Here is a 19,614-nt window from a genome sequence, read left to right as displayed (position 1 = left end):
AGGAGCTGTCGCTTAATCATTTACATGCTCTTCAAGTAAAAAAAAAATTTTGCCCCCGATGGGTGCCGAAATTACAGGCAGTGTTGAACAAGGGGCTGTATTATGCTTGGAAACTTTAAAGACAATTGCAGAAGGGAGCTTTGTTTTACTGTTAAGCACTTCTGTGGAGGGACTTCAGCCAAAGAAGTCTCGCTTATTCGTTGCTTTCACCGGTTTAAGGGGGGGAAATGGCGATCGCATCTCCGGAAGCTCGGGGCTGAGAGCTAGGGATGGACATTCTTTCTACCACTATTTTGAGAACGCACATCTTTAGCTGATGTGTTGCGGCTTGTGCTCAGAAGTGTAGCGTTTTTTTCGGAGGGATCCACTTTTCTGATTGTCCCCCTAAATGCTATAAAATTCCAATTGTTGCTGGAGTTTGGTGGGAGTTTTGTGGTTTGTTTACGACGTCATGCGGAACATTAAATTAATATCGTTTACAAAAGGTAAGACTTCGGCTACATTTAAGTTGTTTGGAATGGCTCTGTGTATTCCTGAACACATTAACATCTAAAGCTGCTTTATACTAAGTCATTCATCTATCAGGGTTAATATTGTCTATTCTGACTGAGCTGCTTTCCAGGATCTCAGACACTGCTTTAGCTGCCTGATCCTGTTAACTGGAGATATTTATATTTAATTACCAAATTTTAATAACCGCATCTTCTCTTCATGGTGCAAATTTATGGGTGCTTTTTACCGATTACACTGAGACAAAGATGAAAAAAAAATATATAGTGATAGGTGAATCAGGAACATATTGTATAACTTGATTAATCTGAATAACATCTGATAAATGTTCAAACTTTATCATTTTAGCATCAAATGTTTGTGTGTGAAAGCATTAGCCCCTTTCATACCACAGACTTACTCATTTATTGGTTGAAAATCTCTTTAACCTGTTCTCTGTTTTAAAATCTCTCAATGCATCTCACAACAGTATTAAAACAAATATAAATATAACAATAAATACAAATTAAAATTGGTTTTCTAAGTATTATATCAAGAGCAGGATGAGGCCTAGAGTTATCATTGAAAAGTGGTAAGGGAAAGCCTGGAAGACCACTGGATGATACTGGGTGCATGGTTATCACGACAGTATCCAGGGATGCTGGATGATACAGTTTCTTGTTCATAGACTTACTTCCAGATTCTGGACATGCACAAAAGCAGGTTTGGAAAAGATTACTCTTATAAAAGGGAGAAAAGAACTGATTCTGGAACTTCTAGCAAAGAACAGCCAGGAATCTCCATTTTGGTTACTATTGCTATTAATTAATAATAAGAAGAAGAGTTGGTTCTTATATGCCGCTTTTCCCTACCCGAAGGAGGCTCAAAGCGGCTTACAGTCGCCTTCCCATTCCTCCCCCCACAACAGACACCCTGTGGGGTGGGTGAGGCTGAGAGAGCCCTGATATCACTGCCCGGTCAGAACAGTTTTATCAGTGCTGTGGCGAGCCCAAGGTCACCCAGCTGGTTGCATGTGGGGGAGCGCAGAATCGAACCTGGCATGCCAGATTAGAAGTCCGCACTCCTAACCACTACACCAAACTGGCTAATTGTGCTAGAATGCTATTCATGCTATATTTCTTTCTTTTTTTATTTTTCAACCAAATCTTATGTTAGGATTGGCCCTTCTGCCTCAGTAAATGCTGGGAGAATTTGAAAGTTGTTCTTGGTGAGTTTGGATTTGGGGGGGGGGGGAGGTATGTGATGTCATCTCAGGTGACAGTGTAGGAATTTCTGTGATGAAAGCCGTCTGGTGTCAGAAACCCCCATGTATTTCTGCCATGATTATATCTCTGCTGTGATTTAGTGTGTGTATCTAGCCTGACCTGTATATCCTGATGTAATCCAGATACTTTCACTTGACACCCCAAGGTGATTGCCTGCTGTTGTATTTCATGCATAACAACCTCCCCAAACATTCCTTACTTTATCTCCCTTATTATCCTCTATTTTCCTCCCTGTTTGGTTCCCTTAGTTTCCACTTCTTCCCATCCCTTGATGCCTGGACTATTATATCCATATTATGACTTCTTTGAAATGTGCCTGGTTTGTTGTTCCCAGGGGACGTGGAGTCCCCTCGAGCCCCTGTATTCCCTACCTTTGTGGGTCAGTTCTGACTATGCATTCGACAAAGATGTTTGCATTTCTAATCAAGAAACTTTAATTCAAAGAGTTTGCATATTTAGAATTTGAAGTCTCTCATATCTGGACATGGGAAGATTCCTACAGCATCACTATGGAGTTCATTTGCTGGCCATTTTTTTTCTCTCCCACTGCTAATTTATTGAAGGTACGGAATTGGAGCCAAAGCAGGGGCTTTCCTGTCACAGATGAGTAGATGGCAATGTATATCTGAGATGTATTCTTTACATCCAAACTTTTTGGAGTTTGCCTTGTGTAGAATAACTCTGCTGGAAATATTAGAGGCTGATTTTCCAACTTACGATACAAATAGATGTGTCTGAAGAGAATTTTTTAAAGCCCAGTAAGATAACTACCATACATGCTCCAGTACTCTCTGTCCGTGCCCCAGTTATAGTCATGTTTTAGAGTTAATTATTTTCTTGTGTATGTTTCTCGGTGATGCTCTTCCTTAAAACTTTGCTGGGTCAGTCACCAGGAAATCAAATATTATAGGAAAATCAACAGTGTTTATTCAGAAGTAATGACTGCTACAGAATATAAGTGAGCACTGAGGAAATCCAAGAGAGGAATAAAAGAGGAAGAAGATATACCAAAAGACAAAGAAGGCCTTCACATCTTAAAGGAATAAATGCTGAGACTTGTTGCGAGAGCAAAAATGTATATGCTTGGTGAAATCTGAGTTCTTTATCCAAAGCAATAGGTTAAATACATATTTATATGTCGGATTAAATATGAGCTTTCTCACTTGTTTTCTCACTTATTTCTTTTAACTGTAACAAACTATTGTTTCCAAAATATGAGGATATCATTAAACATATGCCAAGTAATCAGCTTGCAACTGTAATGGTTGCATGAAAGAACGGAATTTTCTAATCATATTCAGTGATGTTTTTCCCAAGACAGTAACACATTTTGTGAAATGAGGGTTATATCTTCTCATTATAGAATCTAATCTCCCCAAAAGACATTCAGCAGCTGGAAACCCTCACATCTTTGAGTTCTGAATTGTTTTTTATTATTTATCCAACTTTAACTAAAAAAGAAAGGGCCATCAGATAATTTAACAAGGGAATATAACTGTTTTGGCTTCCAATGGTGGCAAATCCATATTTCAACAACTTCTGCATGTTATTTGGATCAGAAATATAGATTATGTAGAATTCTTCATATATGTATGGTATTCTTTTAAATAGTGTTTGATAACAGTGATCCATTTCAATATGTCAAATGATCATCTATTATTCAAGATGGCAGTGGCTGATTGAAAATAGTTTTGAGTAAGAAACAGAAACGGTATGTTATTGAACTGTAGTCTACGTTCAGGAATGATGAGGGAATTACAATAGCAATATTCTTTCTTTCAAATTATTGGAGTGTATTTTTTACCACACAAACTCTGAGCAAGCTAATTACCTAAGGCATGATGTTTTCTTGATTTTTTTTCTTCTAAAGAAATGTCCTCTGTCATTTTTATCTCCTACAAATTATTTCCTTTTTGACTGCATCACTAAATGTAAATGACAGGAAATTCTTATGACAGTAAAGCAATTATTTGCATTTTGTTTTACTCTCCTTTTTAACCCTTTCCTGTCATCTTCAAACATTTCTCTAATCTTGATATGTCTAGAGGCAGACGAGAAAGAGAAATTCTGTATATAATCATATGCCACATTTCTTATACTGAAGAGCACAGGAAAAATACTGTACCATGTCAAAACTTGCTTACTTTCACTAATGGAAAAGTAATTACTGTACTTGAGCTATATTTAAATGGAAACTATTGCAGGATACAATAGATTGGATCTCCACTTTTGTTCTGAACTGATTAAAAGATCCAGGTGAGTAAGGAAAGTTGCTGATTTTTCTCTCACCTGCTGTAGGTCTGAAATCCAAAGGAAAGTAAATACAGATATTCAGCGTTGTTCTCCCAACTTCATTAACCCTGCCATGCCCTGTTTTCAGAATTACTGGGGAGGGATCACATTTAAAACTTATTAAACAAACAATGAAAGGATAAGTGTAATGAACCATTTCTCCTGTTTCTGATGTTTTCTTGATATTGGTAGCCCATACCTTCTTTGTGTATATGAAATGTGATTAATTACAGAGCCCTCAAAGGTATCAGCAGTGGGGGCAGTTTGCTAAGAGTCAGCCATATTAGCATGATGCTCTATAGTCCCACCTGACTGTTCCCAGCATATAGAGTACAGCCTTCAGGTTCCAAGGTTATGTGAGTGGGGGAGCCAGAAAGAGTCCCCCAGTGTCAGGATTCCTTAACCCCAGTGATTCCATACTTGGTACAGATTCAGAACATTCACCTCAGTCTTTTGAACTATGAGTTGACTCCTGGGCTAGCCAAACAATACGCTAACCACACATAACTATGTCTGAGGATAGTTTCAAATGCTTTTCCAGCTTGCACAATTTCAATTGGTGTGTACCACATAATCATCTATTTTTCACCATCCAGGCATATTTAAAAATGTTTCCATTCCTTAAATTGGCATTAACACTGCTGACAGTTTGGGTACCTCATGTAAATTGGCTGTAAATAGGATCCAGATTCTGTCACATGTCCCTTTTCTAAAGTCACATCAAAGGAGAAGTTGGCATTAATTTAAAGAAGAATTTAGATGATATTTTAATGTGATTTCCTGTTTATAACACTGAAAACCTTTGCATTTTCTCAGGAAAGGTTGGAAGCAATATCTTTTAGACTCCTCACTTGGTGTAGTAGTTAAGAGGGTTGGCCTCTATTCTGGAGAACCAGGTTAGATTCCCAGCACCTCCACATGCAACCAGCTGGGTCAGCCACAGTTCTCTCAGAGATCTCTCAGACTCACCTACCTCAGAGGATATTTATTGTGGGGAGAGGAGGGGAAGGCTATTGCAAACTGTTTGAAACTCCTTCGGGTAGTGAAAAGCAGGGTATAAAAAACCAACTGTTCTCTTATTTGTCTACACTGAAAATTTCTGAAAACTTTGAGGGAATCTACTGCTGTCCTAATGCACACACAGAAGAATACTTGCTAGTGTTTCTAGATTAGACGTTATGCTGTCTAAATGGTAGCAATGAGCAACTGTGTTCTTTTGCTCTCAGTTTGGAATTATAAGGAATCTGCAAGTACTTGCAGGAGACATCTTATTTCCTCATCCCCCTTAATTTTCCCTTTCCCAAAAGCCCCTATAGCCCTTCCCCTTTCCCCTACTTCCTTATCTCCTTCTAGGTCTGCCAGCTTCCTGGTATGACCTGGAGATATCCTGGATTCACAACAGATCTCCCAACAACTTCCCCATGAAGATTAATCCAGGTTGGGATTAACATCTCCAGATGGCCAGATAGGATGCCTATCTTCTTTCAGGCCTTGAAATAGAGTATAAAATGCTGGTTTCCAGTAGAAAGAATAGTCTAGAGAACTTTCGGGAAACCTTATTAATGCTGAAAGATAAAAAATAACTGTTTTAGAAACTGTTCCCTGGCTGTGCTGCTGAAATTGCATCTCCACTGGCATCCTGTATCCCTTTGGATAGGTGGTAGAGTGCAAGGCTCTGAGGGGCATAGGTGGAGAGGCGATCCCTCAGGTTTACTGGGCCCAGACTGTGTGTGGCCTTAAAGATGATAGCCAATACCTTATGCCTGATCCGAAATTCGACTGAAAGCCATTGCAACTCCTGGAGGAAGGGCTAGACATGGGACCTCTGAGGTGTTGCTGAGCCCTGGCAGCTGCATTCTGGACCAGTTGCAGTTTCTGGATCAAAGTCCAGGGCAGGCCTGCATACAGCAAGTTGCAGAAGTTCAGTCTAGAGGTGACTGCTGCATGGATCACTGTGACAAGGTGTTCTGGGGCCAGGTAGGGCACTATTAGTTTGGCTTGGCAAAGGTGGTAAAATGCCAACCGTGCTACCAAAGTGAAAGAGAGGCATCAAGAATCACCCCCAGGTTCCTGGTGGTGTGGCCCACTGACAGCTGCACTCTTCCAGGTTGGGTAGGCACTCTTCCTCACTTAGACCTTTCCTGCCTAGCCATAGGACCTCTGTCTTTGAAGTGTTGAGCTTCATACAACTCTGCTTGAGCCACCTCGTCACTGCTTCCAGGCAGCTGCCTAATATTTCTGGGGGAGAGTCAGGGTAGCCATCCATCAGGAGGAACAGCTGGGTGTCATCAGCATATTGGTGGCAACCCAGCCCAAGCCTCCATGCCAGTTGAACAAGAGGGTGCATGAAGATGTTGAATAGAATTGTGGGACTCCGCAATCTAGTTGGTGATAACTTGATGAGCTCTCCCCTAATGTTACCCTCTGTCCACAATTCCAGAGAAAGGAGATCAGGCATTGAAGGGCAGTCCCTCTGATCCTGGCATCAGTGAGTCAGTGAGCTAAAAGTTCATGGTCAACTGTGTCGAACACTGCTTAAAGGTCTAGTAATATAAGCAGCACCGATTTGCCCCAGTCCAACTGGCGATGGTGGTCATCCATCAGGGTGACTAGCGCTGTCTCTACCGCATGTCCAGGCCAGAAACCTGACTAGGATGGGTCTAAGACCAAAGTTTCTTCCAAATATGTTGATAGTTGGAGTGTGACAGCATATACTGAGAAAAATAGAGGAACCAACTGGTGTTTAAAACATCATGTAGAATGTTGAAATGTAGGCATAATATATACTTTGTCAGTGAAGCATAGTCTAATTGTAATATGTTAAGAGTATTTCAATTTTTTCATATGAGAAAATGATAGTGTTCTATCCTATCTTTATTGTGAAAGGTAATTTGTAATGTGGTACATGATATTTGGAGTAGCCCAGATGTCTGTGCCTCCTCTGATTTAAAATTTAATCTCTTAGAAGACAATTTCCACAATGCTTTTGCCATTACTAGATTTTCTCTTGGACAAAAACTAAAGTTTAAAGTCAAGGACTATGCTTATGTACAGGAATGCTTATGTTCATATGCAGGAAGAGAAAGACTCTTCCTTCATTTCATGCTAACTGGAAATGATTTTTGAATATGATGAGTGAGGGTTTCATTCCTCACTACACTTCAGCAATTGTAAGTGTACTTTAATTTCTGTAATTCCTCCTTTCTTCCCCCCAGAAAATATAATCCATGACTAGTTAATATTAATGACTGACCAAAGAATGGTACACTCCTTCCAATGAGCATGCAGTTTCGGGAGGGACACACATGGAGCAGTGTGGGAGGTAGGGGATACCTGCCTACCCAGCCAGATCAGCTGCAACCCTGGTGATTAATGGGGTGGCAGATGTCGCAGCCAAATTGCCCTCACATCAATTAATAACTGGCCAATGCCGAGAGCCTGTTTGGTGTAGTGGTTAGGAATGTGGATTTCTAATCTGGCATGCCGGGTTCGATTCTGCACTCCCCCACATGCAACCAGCTGGGTGACCTTGGGCTCTTCACAGCACTGATAAAGCTGCTCTGAGTGAGCAGTGATATCAGGGCTCTCTCAGCCTCACCCACCTCACAGGGTGTTTGTTGTGGGGAGAGAAAAGGGAGGGCCGCTTTGAGCCTCCTTCGGGTAGAGAAAAGCGGCATATAAGAACCAACTCTTCATCTTCTTCTAAATCAAAAAACAATCCTTATTACAGTGGCCAACCTGACAATGAATGAAAGCAAGTCTCGGATCAAAACAGATTGTGGAAACCCAGATTAAAACTTTAACTACAAAAGGATAACATTTTATCCATAATGTGTGTTGGGAAAAAATTGCTTTGCCTCCAGAAGCCAAGTGGTTTAAACCAGCCCTTTGCAACCTTTCTTTGGCGGTGGGGGGGGGGCACAGATCTTTTTGGAGCTCTTCTCAGGTTCCAGGACTCCCTGCAATAGGCTGGCTGTTTGTGCAATAAGCTAGGCTTAAAAATGTCTAAGCTAAGAGTGCACTACCTGTACTCAGCATACCTTGTCTTATATATATGTTAGATAGATTTCTAGAACATTTGACCAAGAGAATCATATGTATTGAATGTTTTCTCTCAAATGCATTAATTCAAATATACACATAGGAACAGATTACATGATTTCTTTTTTTTTCCCCCTTGCCAAAGGTTGAACTTTTTAGCAGTTCATGATGTCATACATGACAAAAACAGTATTTAATCGGTTCAGTTACCAAGGCCCCCCATAAATCCTTTGGGTTCTGCTTCTCATATTTTTCAGTTTGTAGCCCCCTTCAAATCAACAAAAGAAAACCAAAAAGGGGATAGTGTCACTAAACAAAAAGCAACAAACCTAACCAACAAGTAGTTACAACCAAAAGGTTAAAGGTAAAGGTAAAGGTATCCCCTGTGCAAGCCTGACCCTTGGGTGACGCCCTCTAGTGTTTTCATGGCAGACTCAATACGGGGTGGTTTGCCAGTGCCTTCCCCAGTCATTATCGTTTACCCCCCCCCCCCCCAGCAAGCTGGGTACTAATTTCACCGACCTCGAAAGGATAGAAGGCTGAGTCAACCTTGAACCGGCTGCTGGGATTGAACTCCCAGCCTCATGGGCAGACAGCTTCAGATAGCATTTCTGCTGCCTTACCACCCTGCGCCACAAGAGGCTTTTAACCAAAAGGTTAGGTATCCACAAAATATAAACAATCAAATTATATTACCGTAACATTTATTGTTCACAGCTTATAAAGTTAAAAAGTTAAAAACATAGACAAAGCCCATAGCCTAATCATTGAAATAACATAACATGCATCATACAATGCTAGACCTAATGCGTTTTGACCACAAAATGGGCCTTTCTCAGAGGTCTAACCCTGAACATACATGTAATGTAGTAGAGATAGCAGCCACTGAGATTTTTAAAAATTCAATTTATTCTCTATGAATAACAAGATCAGTTCAAATAGAACTGATAGGAGATGTACATTTATCAAACAACTGCTTTCATACATGCACATAAATTACTGATGGACACCATAACTTTTTAATAGCTTTAGAGAAGAGACTTATACTTGATAAATGATTATTAGCCTATGGGCTTTGTCTATGTCTTTATTTTTTAACTTTATAACCTGTGCACTATAAATGTTAATATAATTTGATTGTTTATATTTTGTGGACACCTAACCTTTTCGATCTTAGCCCCCTTCAAATGTGCCAGGTCCCCTCAGGGGGCCATATGGCCCCGTTGTGATTGTATGGGTTAAAGAGTCTGTATGAAAGGAATTGAAAACATATTTTGTACAACGTGATAACTGGCATTTCTATAATTTGAAAGACATATCACTCAACACCTGTAATGTAAAAAGGCTGGGTAAACATCACCACATGGTGACTTGAGTTTTTATTTGCAAGTTCACACCTGATAGACAAAAAGGTTTTGTGACTTAAATGTTCCTACCCCACAGCAGACCACCTGCAGTTTTTGATGTTAGGTAGCTGAATTGCTTTCAGCTTCCTCACAGAAAATTAGTTTCATGTGTTCTTTTTAAATCTTGGACTTGGTCTCTACCTGGTGGAATGAGCTCCCAGAGAACCTCAGGGCCCTGATGGAGCTAGCATAGTTCTTCAGGGTCTGCAAGATGGAGATCTTCTACCAGACATATGTCACAAACCGTGGGCTGGTCCGGCTGACCAGAAGGAACCCCCTCGAATTGAACTGCCTCATGCCAAAGAAGTCACTCTTTATTGAAGGGTTCCATAAGGTTTAAGCAGGACAAAGCATGGCAAGAACAGAAACGTTAACAGAGACAAGCACAGATTGCCCCCCTAGGTCTATATATAGGGGGGTAGTTTAGGAGGAAGAAACAGTTCTCATAGGGGAGGCTTTTGATCTAAAAAGGCGCGGATTCAGGAGACATTCAGTCTGCCCTCTCTGCCATTCCTGGCAGAGGAGTGATAAGAGATAGTTCTTCGCAGCTAGAGGGAGATAGCTTCTACCTGTCAGAAACTGTGGGATGGAGGAGGGAAAGAGAGGCACAGAAAAATGAAAGGAATGTGGGGGTTAGGGGTAAAGGCCTGCAGGCCCATTGAACCTCTAAGTTAACAATCCCGGGGAGCCTGGGAGAGTGATAATGACATCATATGGTTGAGGCCAGCTCACCCAAAAGATCTGAACAGCATAAGGGCCTCCCCTGCTGGTTCACCATCTCCTTCTACATCCTCCCTCTTATGGGAAATTAACAGCAAGACTAAGAACATGTTAGCTTTTTATTATTTTTAATTGTATTTTAAATGTGCCTATGTGTTTTACTCTGTAACGCTGTGAATAGTGAATAGTTTTATGAATAGTTTTATCTTGTTGGAAGTTATATGATTTTTTTAAATCAGAAAAATTATACTCACCATCTTTCAGCATTAACTTTGTAGCTTCAAAAAAGTCTACCTATAAGACAGAACACTTTTTGACAGACTCTGAAAGATGAGAAGGCAACAAACTTGGATTTTGTCAGAAAAAGACTGTATATCAAATAATGTGCCAGTACTCTTTCCTGCTATATCTTCTGAATGAAGTGGTGCTAACTGTGATTTTACCTAGCCATCTTTGGAAAGCATTACCTTGGAATTGAATAAGAAAACTAATAGCTGTTCATCATCATATGTTTTAATAGCTCAATCTCTGTACAGAACTTTTTTTGCTGATCAACTTCTGTAGATACTGTATTGCCTGAGTGAGACTACAGAAAAACCGTCTTATTTGGAAAAATCTAAGAATTAATCAATAGCCTCTAACTTTTAAAACGTTTCTTTTGTTTAATCTTATTACATTTCTGACCGCTTGATCTGAATGTATAGCCAGACATGGCAGCATGGTTGGTGTGTCTGTTTGTAGCCCTTATATATGTTTTGAGTTCGTAAATCCTATCAGCAACCAGCATTAGGGTTGCTCTGAGAGACAGCATGAGAAAATAACATGCTGACACCGCACATGGCACGTGATACCCATTTGATCTAGGAATCACTGGAAACTCTATTAGGTTAGATTAAATAGCTCAGCCATCTTGGGGCAGTGTACTATAACTGTAGTAAAACTGACAGCTTTTGGCTATTCCTAGAGTGCAGGAATGCCATCTCTAGTTTCTCCTGGAAGTGACATCATGGCACAAGCAATGCTGATGCTAGCCATGTCCATACCACCCAATTTCCCATGGTTACCAGGCATGGTCTAACAACCTTAGCCAGCATAGCTGCCACTGTTTCTAGAATCATAGAGTTGGAAGGAACCTCTTGGGTCATTATGCAGGACACTCACAATCCTATGTATGACTAGTGGCTTATATCCTATCATTAGGTCTGAATCCTCCCACCAGCCTAAGAACAATTCCTTCCTTAGAAATGTCCAGTTATGCTGGTGCAAGGATGTTTAAGCTGGAAAAAGTTTGACACTTTGCTGTTTAGAGAAGTAGGACACAAAGCAGTGGTCCTGATAAAAAAAAGTCCAGCTGTTACTCTTTCCTTCCTATGTAATCAAAATTCTCTGACATAATTTTTGAGAGAGCATGAAACACCGAAAAGCACAGGTCTCTCAAATGTCTTTTAAGGTGCATGTCCTTGACAGACACTCTTATTGTTCTAGGGCAGTAGCCCATTGTTCAAATAGCTGTTTGTTCTGCTCAGACTCTGATTCTCATTGGTTCCAGCAAATGCCATATGACTCTGATGCCTCATACATGTTTTTCCTCTTGTTAATTGGATTATAGCCTAGTACTGTTGGGTTCCTTGGAGGCTGTGGGGGGTAGTGAATTATATACTAACACTTCATGCTTAAGTATTTATGAATACAATAAAACAACTTTGTGAATTTCTGTAAGATGTGCAGACATCCAGAGTGATCATAAACATGATAAATTTAATTATATCCTTATAAAAGTGAAGATAAAATTCATAACTCCAAAAATTGCCAAGGGATTATCACTATTTATTCTGAAATGTCAGCCTTTCCATGAAAAATAATCAGAATATTATGTAATTTTGAGTAATTTATGTATCTGCCTGCCTGCCTGCCTGCCTGCCTGCCTGCCTGCCTGCCTGCCTGCCTGCCTGCCTGCCTGCCTGCCTGTCTGTCTGTCTGTCTGTCTGTCTGTCTATCTATCTATCTATCTATCTATCTATCTATCTATCTATCTATCTATCTATCTATCTATCTATCTATCTATCATCTATACCGTCCTTCCATACAGCTCTGGACAGTTTACATAAAACATTGTAGAACATTTACATAGAACATATAACAATATGACAGGTAATAATCATAATATAACATGCTAACCAGAATAGCACTTAAACAGAATAATAACACTGACAATCTCTAAGTAGGTTCGACCTCTCAGTCTGAGGGGAGGAGGGAACTGTAGATGTTTTGAGTTGATCAGTCTCAAGCAAATGCCTGGTAGAGGAGCTCCCTTTTGCAGGCCCTGTGAAATTGTGGAAGTTTGGGCAGGGCCTTAATCTCTTCAGGGAGCTCGTTCCACCAGGTGGAGGCCAGAACCGAAAAGGCTCTATCCCTTGTTGAGGTCTAACGTGCTTCTTTGGGGCCAGCGATCTGCAGCCAGGTGGAGGTGGCAGAGCGTAAAGCTATTTTAGGGGGGGTATAGGCAGGGAGGCAGTCTCGCTGACTTTGATAATCTCCTCATCTCTATTTAAAAGATTTTAAATTTTTAATAAATATGGTCAAGCTGATTTCATACTAGAAAACATACAATATTGTCTTTGGGATACTATCACATATGGCAGAGCATATGCATATTTCAAACTATGAAAATCCTTACTGTTTTTACTTAAATCTCACATGCCTTGTTTAAACACAGCCAGAATGTGTGAGTATTTCTTACGATGTCTTATATTTTTGCAAGGTGAGTCAGATCTCTGAATTGCTGCTTGAACAGTTTTTCTAGAAACAGAGCAGTAATAAATTGACTCTTTTTTATTCTATCAGACATATCCTTTAATATTTCACAAGCATTCTTTTTCCTAATAATAAAAAGTTAAGTCCCATTATTAACAGTTAATCCTAAATCAGTGATACTCACTCAGTGGTTCAGGTGCCACATGTGCCTCTTTGACGTCTGTTTCTAAGCACTGATCCCCAATGGTGGCACCTGTTCCATGTTTTGGGAAAGCGGGCAAGTCACTTGCCTGGTGAGACTTGTGACAGGTTAGTTGTTCCCACCTTGAATCAACTACCACCGAAGGAATGGGTAAACTAGAAGTAGACTTGAAAGCTGATGGCTGACATCAGTTGAAAGATGGGAAAAAGGAGCAGGGGTGTGCACAATGTGTTGTCATTTTCAGACAAAACCATAGAGTTTACAGTGATTTCTAGAGTTTTTCCAGGAAAACCTGGAGGTAACTGCAAATGTAGATCCTCCTGAGTTTGTATTCTTGCTCACTTTCTAACAAATAAATAGAGATAGAAACCAGTTTCTTTATCTGAGGTCATTCAACAAAACCCCCTAATGTAATTGACTTTGATCTATACAATTGAATCAATAATACCTGGTATCGCTGTAAACTTGCCTGCAGTTTTCAGTAACAAAACCTTTCAATATCTCATTTTTTTATTAGTTGGAAAAAATCACACATAACCCCACATGTGGCCTGAGGGAGTCATCCCTGTCGAGATCACCCATGAGAATCTGTCAAGACCAGTCTCCTGAATATGGAGCTTGACTTATGATGATAGTGCTGATTGAAGACTATAGCAGAGGGAGGGGTGTAAAGACTGAATTCTGAAAGTTCAGAAACAATCTCATCAGTTGGTATTCTAGGGCCTCCTTTGTCCTGCAACCTTGCATTGGTCCCCTTGGCAAAAAGTGTGATCACTGTTTCAACAAACCCTTGAAAGTAGTAGTTTATGGTTCAGGTTCTCTCGTTCACACCATGAATACTTTAGTTCCAGTATAAATGTCATGCTATGTTATTATTCTACTCTATTCTATTATGTTTTAAGTGGTATTTTAGGGGATTGTATTGTAAACCGCCGCAAGACATTTGAGAGTGGTGGTATATAAATATAAAAATAAATAAATAAATAATAATATTGCCAAAGCTCTATTCAGCTGAAGATATATTGAAATGTAATGTTAAGAGCACTGTTTGATTGATGTCGAAATACTCATCATACTTCAAGTATAAAAGAGCCAGCTTGGTGTAGTGGTTAAGGGGATTAGCCAGCTAATTCAGAGAACTTGGTTTGATTCCCCACTCCTCCGCATGCAGCCAGGTGGGTGACCTTCGGCTGGTCATAATTCTCTCAGAGCTCTCTCAGTCCCATCTACATCATAGGGTGCCTGTTGTTGGAACAGGAAGTGTAGGTAATTATAAGCGGCTTTGAGACTCCTTTGGGTAGTAAAAAGCTGGGTACAAAATACCCAAGGTTTTTGTTCTTCATGTATAGCATTCAGTGTGTTATGAGAATTGAAAAAAGAAAATTCTCAATGTTAAATTCTCAAACTATACATGCAATACCCAGTCCTTACCAGTAGAGAAACTGTTGTTGTTAATCATGCTATTTTAAAACCCTTTTTAGGTAGTCCCTTGCTGCCTTTAATACAGGACTATATATAACACAATGCCTATAACTGAAAATAAATATTATGAAATCCTTTCTCTTTAACATTTGTTGATAAGTCTTACATGCAGTAGAGCTTCTAAGTCTCTGTCACCTTGGCAGCAATACAGCGGTCACATTTCCACATGGTTAAGCTACTCCTGAACAATTTCTCCATCCCAACAGACACAAACCATTTTTACTCTCCCCAGAAATCAGTCAAGCAGCAGGTTTTTTTCTGATTTCTTTTCTCCTGACAAGCATGATAAATATGTCCAATACAAAACAATCTCCTGCCATCTATCCTTCCACATTGGGAGTGCCAAAATTAGTGTGGGAAAAAATTGATGTCTGGGTCTTTCCATTGTAGAGAACCATAATTGCAGAGAAATGCCATGACTGTAGACCCTAGAGGAGTCATCATTTAGGGTTGAGGCCTTAAATCAGATAAGCTGTACCAAATTCTATTGGCTAAATACTTTGGTACAGTGATTCAAATTGACTAATTTAAAGAAGACAGCAAAAGCAAAGTATGGAAGGATGATTTAATCTAAAACAGATGGTTTGTTTCCTTCAGGAAGAAGCACAAGGAATCCAGATCATGTTTATCTTTATACTTGCCCTGACAAAATAAAACTACCTTTGTCCATTCTTCACCATCGAAAGGAGTGTCTTGTAACACAAAAAGGAACTGTGACCTCTGAAGTACTGTTCATTGAAGACAGCTATATTTTTAGAGCAGATAAAATATGATACATGTGTGCCTTAGGTTTCCATTATGCACAGTTTACCACCACAGTTCCATACATTAACTGTTGTGTGGATATATAGGGCATTTCCGCACAGTGGTCAAAATGGCAAGCTACCTGTAACCTGCAATAGCATGATATTAAATCACGCTATTTATACCATCCACGTTTCAGTGCCTTCCTGCCTCGTCTTTCCTTTCACACATGCTCTACAAACAGCAAACAAGAAAGCAATGCACTATTTCACTTACCGCTTCTCGGCCTGTCAATCAATGGGGCTAGCCAATTGGTGATTTGCTGGCCTTGCCTCCTTTCTTTTTTTTTTTTTACTTGAGACTTATACATAGCAATGCATATTCAAGTGGAGGGCATGGGGAAGGAAGCAGACCCCCCCTGTCATTTAAAACAGCTGAAAGGCTCCTGGCAAGCTCCCAGCCACACCCCCCCCCCAAATCAATCTAGGCAAATTAATCAGGGGTGATTCACACACCATCAACCCATCACCCCCACCCTGCCTCCTTTGCTGAGCAGGAAATGAAGGGGGAGGGTTGGTGCAAAGGCAGGACTCTGCAGAGCTGACTATTGGACGTTTCCCTCTCCATGTGTTCCTTTTGCTGGTTGTCTGCTGGTTGTCTGCTGATGGATAGTGCTTTTTAGGGTGATGAATCCACTTTTGGGGATTTTGGGGATTCCCAAAATTACACTTTAAAATGGAGGATGTAGTGAGCCGGCTGCTGCCCAGACACTGGATGTAGGTGACATCATGCAGAGCAGCCAGAATATGCCGCCTACATTCGGCAAACATTTCACTACATTTATCTCATGCAGAAATACAATAGATTTTCTAGAAGCTTATAAAACCAAAAGCTCACATTAATACTCTGCTGGTAAGAAAAACTATTTATACAAATTTCCAGGTGAGACAATACATTGGAAACTATTTCTTGAATAATCTAGAACTTTTGTTGTTCATGTTCTTCATTGAAAACATAATGCACTTTGTGCTGTGTGGAGTCATGATCTGGAAGAGGATGGACATGTGATTACTGAACATACATATTAAGAATTGTAACAAATTGAACATATCTTGCTACTTCTTCCACATATTTTATCTTTTTATTACATTTTATACCTCCCATCCCTCATTGGCTCAGGACAGTATACTACATAAATAGAATCATAAAAACAGTTTGTTACAGTAATTAAAATAATCATTACAGTTTTAAAAGTCTGTTTCTGATGTAAAATGTATTTGCATGCAGGTTAAACGTTCCTCAGAGTGAGGGGGAAGAGTAAAATGCTAGTAGGATGTTTTAAGGCATTTGGTGTTAGACCTTTATTTCTCAGTATATAGGTGAGTATGTGCAGAGAGGCCCATATCTTTGATGTTCTCTGGGCTTCAACAGTAGGCCCTGCAGAATTGTTTCAGATCCCATAGGGCCCTGTTCTCGCTTGAAGCTTCTGGATCAGATACAAGGGTAGCCCTGCATAGAGAGAGTTGCATTAGTCCATCTGGGGGTAACCATTGTATGGATCACAGTGACTAGGTCAGGTGTCAACAGATAGGGCACTAATTATTGTGCTTTGCGCAGATGGTAAAATGCCTGGTGGGTGGTATTCATGACCTGGACCTCCATAGACAGCGTGGAGTCCAGGATCTCGCCCAAAATCTTGTCAGAGGTCTAGGCTGTCAGTTGGACCCTGTCAGGAGCTGGTAGTTGTAGCATCCCATTTGGGGATCACCAATCTAGCCAGAAGTCCTCTGTGTTAGCCGAATTTAACTTCAGTTGATTACAAAAATTCCTGGCAAAATGATGATTTTCTCTGCAAACAAGCTCCCAAATGCCCCACAAATAATAGCCAAATCAGAATGTTCTAGTCCACTCATGAGGGACATTATGACTGAATTGTTTTAGAAAGTTGTGCTGGGCGAGAGCTTGTGGAGGCAATGGATGCTGTGAAATATTCATTCTTTGTAGCCTTCACTGCAATCTCATAAGGATTCATAAGTGTCTTATAAGATGTTCTTGCAGCTTTGTCACAAGGTTTCTGTCACAAGGTTTCTCTAGTCGTCTCAGTTCCTGTTTCTCTTCGTGCAGCTCCTGGGTGCTGGTTTGTGTCGGGAGCTGTCGTGCAGCTCCTGGGTGCTGGTTACCAGGGAGCTGGCTTGTGTCGGGAGTGGAGAAGATGTCAGGGAGAAATCTTGTCAATGGCTTCAGATAGCCAGTTGTACCAGTCCTCTACCAGCTCATTGATTGAGTCACCAGGGGGCATTGGATCCTGCAGAGCATCCTGGAATCCTATAGGATCCATTAGTCTTCTTGGGCGAGCGTAAATTCACTCTCCGCTTGAACAGGGTGGGGTTGAAGTGCTAATCTAAGCCTTCAGGGCAAAGTGGTCCAACTATGGCATAGATGTCACCTGTACCAGACCCTTTTGTATTCCTACCCCAAAGGTTAAATTCAGGGTGTGGCCTGCTTGATGTCTGGGACTGGTACCAAAGTGAGAGAGTCCTAGTATTGCCATGGCTGACACCAGGTCCAAGCCTTGTAAGGGGCAGGATTTATCTGCATGAACATTGAAGTTCCCCAGAATTATCAGTCCTGAGTACTGGAATGCCCAGGTGGCCACCTGCTCCAGGAAGCCTGGTAGGGCATCTGCTGGAACATTTAGCAGGTGGCATACGATGCAGATGGCCAAACTCTCTACCATGTCCCACATCAGGCCTGCACATTCAATTATTGGTATCATTGGGTCGGGGACTACCCTGAAAGAGAAAGCCTCTCTGATCAGCATCCCCACCCCTCCCCCCTACTTTTTGTCTGGGATTAGAATAAGACTGAGAACCCAGGTGGGGCTAGTTCTTTCGGGGCAACTGTTTTGTCCTCCTGCACCCAGGTTTCGGTCTCCAGGTCTACATGTTGTTTTGCCAAAAATATTTTGCAAAGTGAATGTTTTATTTTTGATGGACCTGGTGTTAAACAACATCGTTGCCAGATATTCTTAAGTCAGCTCGCTGCTAGCTGCTAAAATAATTGCCAGACTTCAGGTCATTTTCTCTAATAGTCTAGCCTTTCTCTCTTCCTTTTCTTGCACCCAGCTCAGCCAGATCCTGCAAAGCATTAGATAGGGTATTGCAGCAAGATAAAACAATATTTCCCTTTCTTAATTTCTCTCCCTCTTTTCCACACTTTTCACATTCATTTCTATTTCCTTTCACTTAATTTTTCCAAGCCTCTTTATTTTTAATTATTGGTTTCAAGACATTCTCATCCTTATCCTGCATGGTGACAGAATGTATTTAAGAGTAGTATAGTAGCAAACTTTTGCTAATATTATGAACAGTAGGCACTGGATTTGCTTCGCACAATGCATTTTACTGGTCCTGCTGCCTTTGAAAAACTCTCAGCCTACCTGCTTGGACTGTGATTATGTGCTTGACATCAGTCCTGTTAAGCTGGCAATGCCACAGTGGCAGTGGTTTCTGCTTGGTACCATGTGAGTGCACTGGTACTGCTGGGCACTCTGTAAATTGCACTGGTTTTTCTGGGCATGCAACAATGCCCTCCTTTAGTTTCTACTACAGAGTTTCTTTGGGTTGACTTTAGTTCTTCATAGACAATGGAGAATGGGGGAGCTTGAAATCACTATTTTGTGGTGCTTTGGCTTATATTAGCTATTATTAAAGTTAGTATAAAGGCAGACTCCTAGCACTCATAGCCTTGTTGGTCATCTCCTGTGCTTGTATAACAGAAGCCCTCCCAAGTGCCTGCTCAGAACATGAATGGTGTGCTGGATTTTTTGTTTGTTTGTTTGTTTGTTTCCAGGTCACAGCTGAGTTACAGTGATTTTGTAGGGGTTTTCAAGGCAAGAGACATTCAGAGGTGGTTTGTCATCCCTGCTCAGCTTCTGAGATCTGACAAGATCAGATTATCCTTGGGCTATTCAGGTCAAGACTTGGCTGAAAGTAACATGACTAGCTCAAGGTCACCCAGGAAGCTTCCATGCCATGAATGAGGATTCAAACCTGGATTTCCCAGATCCTATTCTAACACTTTAACCACCACAACACTCTGGCTATCATAATGAAACAGTGTGTGGAGTTTGGATTTTTTTTTGGGGGGGGGGTGACACTTTTATATATACAAAATTAAATGAAAGAAAAATTGCTTA

At 40.7% G+C, this 19,614-nt stretch overlaps 1 protein-coding gene across 19 annotated transcripts in view; it reads left to right on the top strand.

The window, feature by feature from the left end:
• TENM2 (teneurin transmembrane protein 2) overlaps positions 1–19,614 on the top strand; it is a 1,331,635-nt gene that overhangs the window by 841,606 nt on the left and 470,415 nt on the right. The gene's annotated exons all lie outside the window — the stretch shown is intronic.

The sequence above is a fragment of the Paroedura picta genome, chromosome 3 (assembly GCF_049243985.1).
Source record: "Paroedura picta isolate Pp20150507F chromosome 3, Ppicta_v3.0, whole genome shotgun sequence".
Lineage (NCBI taxonomy): Eukaryota > Metazoa > Chordata > Lepidosauria > Squamata > Gekkonidae > Paroedura > Paroedura picta.
The sequence above is the reverse complement of the archived record's forward strand: the minus strand, read 5'-3'. Positions and strand labels throughout refer to the sequence as shown.